This window comes from Nicotiana tabacum, chromosome 6 (assembly GCF_000715075.1).
Source record: "Nicotiana tabacum cultivar K326 chromosome 6, ASM71507v2, whole genome shotgun sequence".
Taxonomy (NCBI): domain Eukaryota; kingdom Viridiplantae; phylum Streptophyta; class Magnoliopsida; order Solanales; family Solanaceae; genus Nicotiana; species Nicotiana tabacum.
Genome location: NC_134085.1, coordinates 111223572 through 111229415, shown reverse-complemented (window position 1 = coordinate 111229415; position 5844 = coordinate 111223572).

Below are 5844 nucleotides of genomic sequence, written 5' to 3'. Positions count from 1 at the left end.
CGGTGCCATAGTCAGAGCTGTCTTGAGCTTCTGAAAGCTCGCCTCACACTCGTCCGACTATCTGAACTGGGCACCCTTCTGGGTCAACCTGGTCATCGGGGCTGCAATATATGAGAACCCCTCCACGAACCGATAGTAGTAGCCTGCCAATCCCAAGAAACTCCAAATATCTGTAGGTGATGCTGGTCTAGGCCAGTTCTTGACTGCCTCAATCTTCTTCGGATCAACCTGAATACCCTCTGCTTACACAACATGACCCAAGAATGCAACTGAACTCAACTAGAACTCACACTTCAAGAATTTAGCATATAACTAACTATCCCTTAAGGTCTGAAAAACCACTCTAATATGCTGCTCGTACCCCTCCGGGCTGCAGGAATATATCAAAATATCATCAATGAGACTATCACGAATGACTCCAAATAAGGCCTGAACACTCAGTTCATCAAATCCATAAAAGCTACTGGGGCATTGGTCAACCCAAATGACATGACCAGGAACTCATAATGCTCGTACCGAGTGCAGAAAGCTGTCTTAGGGACATCGGATGCCCTAATCCTCAACTGATGATAGCCAGATCTCAAATCAATCTTTGAGAACACCTTGGCACCCTGAAGCTAATCAAACAAATCATCGATCCTCGGCAATGGATAATTATTCTTGATTGTAACCTTGTTCAACTACCGGTAATCAATACATATTCTCATCGATCCATCCTTCTTCTTAACAAACAACATTGGCGCACCCTAAGGATAAACACTAGATCTAATGAAACCCTTCTCAAGCAAGTTTTGCAACTGTTCCTTCAACTCTTTCAACTCCAGCGGGGCCATACGATATGGCGGGATAGAAATGGGCTGAGTGCCCGGAGCCAAATCAATGCAAAAGTCAATATCCCTGTCGGGTGGCATACCTGGCAGGTCTGAAGGGAAAACATCAGGAAACTCTCGAACAACGGGCATAGAATCAATAGAAGGGACCTCAGCACTAGAATCATGAAAATATGCCAAATAGGCCAAACACCCCTTCCCTACCATACGTCGAGCCTTCACATACGAGATTACACTGCGGGTAGAATGACCAGGAGTTCCTCTCTACTCTAAATGGAGCAAATTCGGTAAGGCTAAGGTCACAGTCTTGGCATGACAGTCCAAGATAGCGTGGTAAGGTGATAACCAGTCCATCCCCAATATAACATCAAAATCGACCATGTCTAGAAGCAACAAATCCACACGAGTCTCAAGACCCCCAATCACCACAATACAAGAACGATGAACTCGATCTACCATAATAGAATCACCCATCGGTGTAGACACATAAACAGGAATACTCAATGAGTCAATAGGCATAACCAGATACGGTGCAAAATAAGATGACACATACGAGTAGGTAGACCCTGGATCAAATAATACTGAAGCATCTCTATCACAAACCAGAATAGTACCTGTAATGACTGCATCTGAAGCCTCAGCCTCGGGCCTAGCTGGAAGGGCGTAACATTGAGCTAGGCCCCACCACCTTGAACTATATATCTGGGATGGCCTGCAGCTAGCTGGCTTCCACCTCTAGCGACCTGAGCTCCACCTCTAGTACCTCTATCTCTAACTCTAGCACCTCTACCCCCACCTCTAGCTGGCTGGGTGGGCTGTGGAACACTTGGTGCTTGTACCATAGCACAAGAACCCTGATGCTGAGAGCTACTCAGTGCTCGAGGGAAAAACCTGGCAATGTGACCTGTATCACCACAAGTGTAACAAGTCCTCGGTTGCTGAGACTATTGGCCCTGATGGCCTAAATGACCACCCCGAAAATTCTTAAGCAGCGATGCACTGATAGGAGCAGGTGGTGCTCTGTAGGACTGCTGATCGGGATATTGCATCTGGGGACCACGACCACCTAAAGTACCATGAGAAACTGGAGCGCTGACTGAAAGGGCCTAGGAGGATGGCCTCTACCATACGAATCTCAACCTCCGGATGAGGTACCACTGAATCGGCCTGAATGATGGGGCCTCTTGTCTGACCCATGTCCGCCTCGTTATGACAGAACTATCTCAACTTCTACGGGCCACATTGGCCGCCTCCTGAAAATAATCTCACTCCCAGCCTCTCTAGCCATCTGAAGACGAATCGGCTGGATAAGACATTCAATAAACCTCCTCACCCTCTTTCTCTCAGTGGAGAGTATAATGAGAGCATGGCAAGCTAAGTCGATGAACCTAGTCTCATACTGGGTAAAAATTATGGAACCATGTTGGAGGCGCTCGAACTGCCTCTGATAAGCCTTTCGCTGAGTAACGGGGAGAAACTTCTCCAGGAATAGCCTCGTGAACTGCTCCCAAGTCAAGGCCGGCGATCCGGCTGGTCTCTCTAAGCAATAATCCCTCCACCAAGTCTTGGCGGATCCAGACAAGCAAAATGTAGAAAAATCAACCCCGTTGGTCTCAATAATGCCCATGTTCTTGAGAATCTCGTGGAAACTGTCTAGATAATCCTGGGTATCCTCAGTAGATGCACCGCTGAAAGTAGAAGTGAAGAGCTTGGTGAACCTATCAAGTCTCTACAAAGCATCGGCGGACATAGCTACTCCATCACCGGTCTGAGCTACCACACCCGGCAGTACTGCTCCAACTGGCTGAACTGCTGGAGTCTGAATCTGAGGAGCTACCTGCTCTGGAGTGCGAGTAGCAGGAGTCTGGGCCCCTCCTCCAGCCTAAGAGACGGCTGGTGCTACAGGAAGCAAGCCTGCTCGGATTACACTCTCCATGAGGTCCACTAATCGGACCAGAGCATCCTAAAGAACTAGGATAGTAATAAACCCCTTTGGGACCTAAGCTGGGCCCACCAGAACTGCTTGAGCCGAAACCTCCTCATCAAAATCAACTTGAGGCTCCATCACTGGGGCTGCTACTCGGGCCTGAGATCTGCCCCTACCTCAGCCTCTAACATGGCCTCTGCCTCACCCTCTACCCCTCGTGGGAGTGGCTGCTCGGGGCTCGGGCTACTGAGCGGAGGATGAGGAAGCGCGTGTTCTCGCCATCTGCGAAAGAATAGAGTAGAAGTTCAATTATCATTGAGAAACAAAACCGCACGATAAGAAGGATTAAATGTGAAGTTTTTCCTAACTCTGTAGCCTTTGGGGGATAAATACAGACGTCTCCATATCGATCCCTCAGACTCTACTAAGCTTGTCTGTGAACTGTGAGACCTATGCAACCTAGAGGTCTGATACCAACTTGTCACGACCCGAATTTCCCACCCTCGGGAGTCGTGATGGTGCCTACTAACGTGAGCTAGGCAAGCCAACCCTTAACTACTTGCTACACTTTCATTTTCTTGCCTCTTTTAACAAACACAAGACGATAATATGATAAAAGCAGAATTTTAAGTAAATAAGCAGAAGTCAACAATTATATATCTTAAGGCTACGTCTATTACAACTTTTAGAAACCTCAAATACCCCAAAACCTGGTGTCATAGTGTCACAGACTGTCTAAGAGTTACTACATACAATGTCTGAAGAAATACAATACACTATTTCTGAACAAAGGAAATGAAACAAGAAATAGAGATAGAGGGAGACGTCATGGCTTGCGGACGCCTGCAGGTCTACCTTGGGTCTCCGAGTGGACTAAAGGAAGCCCTCCAACTACTGTCTGAAAGTTGCTCCAGGATCTGCACACAGTGCAGAGTGTAGTATCAGCACAACTGGCCCCATGTGCTGGTAAGTGTCTAGCCTAACCTCGGCGAAGTAGTGACGAGACTAGGACCAGACTACCAAATAAACCTGGGCAGTTCATATATATATATACAGCGGGAAAGAAACATAGAAATAGCCAGTCAATGTGGGAGGGGGAAACATGCTGTGGGGGAGATAATAATTCCGAATAGAAAGATATCAAATAAGGAAAGAAACAACACAACTAGAATATCAACAAGGAAGCAGAAATCAATAATTTGCATGGAATCACCCTTCGTGCTTTACGTTCTTCCTCACCCAAACAACAATCACAAGCCAAATAGGGTAAGGGAATCAATAACCTCGAAGTAAATCAAATAACAACAAGTAATGAAAGAAACAGCATAACTCGGATATCAACAAAGAATCAGAAATCAACAAATACACGGCATCACCCTTCATGCTTTTACTCTCGTCCTCACCAAAGCAATCATAAAATAAAAATGTTCACGACATCGCCCTTCGTGATTTTACTCTATTTCCTCGCAATAATAACAATGCACAACATCACCCTTCGTGCTTTAACTCTGTTCCTCACCCAAACAATAATCAAAAGCAATAGGGTAAGGAAATAAAGGAAATTTTGCAATAGGAATCCCAGCAAGGGAACAACAAGTCACCAATTAAATCCCGGCAAGAGAACAACAATTAAACAATTAAATCTCGGCAAGGGAACAAGTCACCAATTAAATCCCGGCAAGGGAACAAGTCACCAATTAAATCTCGGCAAGGGAACAACAAATAAATCAACAATACCCCGGCAAGGGTGACAACATAATGATCTCTTCTCTTTCTCAATTTTACTTCACAATTCACTTCACAACTCGAGCCAATGCTCTAAAGGTTCGATTATCGCTTATACTTTCACAACTCATTTCACATCTCGAGCCAAAGCTCTAAAATTTCAATAGTCACTTATACTTTCACAATTTCGCTATACAACCTGAGCCAATGCTCCTCAATATTCATAGGTCACAATTCGTTCCACAAACTTTATACAACAATTAGAAATCTTCACCAAGGCATGAATAATACAACGAAATCATGAAAATCACAATATAAGACCCACAGTCATGATTGACACTAGCGTATAGATACTTTTCACCATGCCTAAACGTCGTACTCCACAGGAAGCAAATAGCAAATAGGACACAACTCCTAATCCCTCAAGCTAAGGTTAGACCAAACACTTACCTCGATGCAACAAGCACAATTCAAGCCTCAATTACCGCTTTACCTCTTGTTTCCACCACCAACTCGCTTGTATCTAGCCACAATTTGCTTAACGATATCAATAAATGATAAATGAATCAATTCTAATGCATGAAAATAGGTTTTATAAAAATTTCCCCAAAAAGTCAAAAAATCAACCCCGGGACCGCTTGGTCCAAACCCGAAATTCGGATCAAAACCCGATTACCCATTCCCCCACGAGCTCAAATATATAATTTGTTTTGAAATCGGACCTCAAATCGAGGTCCCAATCCCCACTTTTGTGAAAACCTAGGTTCTACCCAAAACCCCCAATTTTCCCTATGAAAAATAATTGATTTGAAGTTGAAATCATGTTAAAAGATATTAATGATTGAAGAAAACTAGTTTAAAATGACTTACAATTGATTTGGAGAAGAGAGGTTATTTGAAAAATCGCCTCTTATGTTTTTTGAGGTTTTGAAAAGTGAAAACTAACTGAAAAGTCCGTTTAAATATACTCCTCTCAGACCCTCTCCGTGGACTGCATGAAACGGACTGCGACCGTGGAGCTCCACCGCAGACCGCAAGAAATCGAGTGCGGCTGCGGAGGCTTGGCCTTGCTCACCACGTACCGCACAAATCCCACCGCGGTCGTGGAGTCCCCACTACGACCATGATGTTTCTACCGCGGAACCTGGCTTCAGAGACCTGCAACTTCTTTGAATCTGCAACTTTTTCCTAAGTTCAAAACTTGCCGAAACACATTCGATCCCTCGGGGCTCCTAACCAAACACACGTACTAACTCAACAACATCATATGAACTTATCCGTGCGATCAAATCGCCAAAATAACCTCAATAACAATGAATCAAACCTCAAAATCAAGAACTTTTTCTCAAACTTCATCAAGTA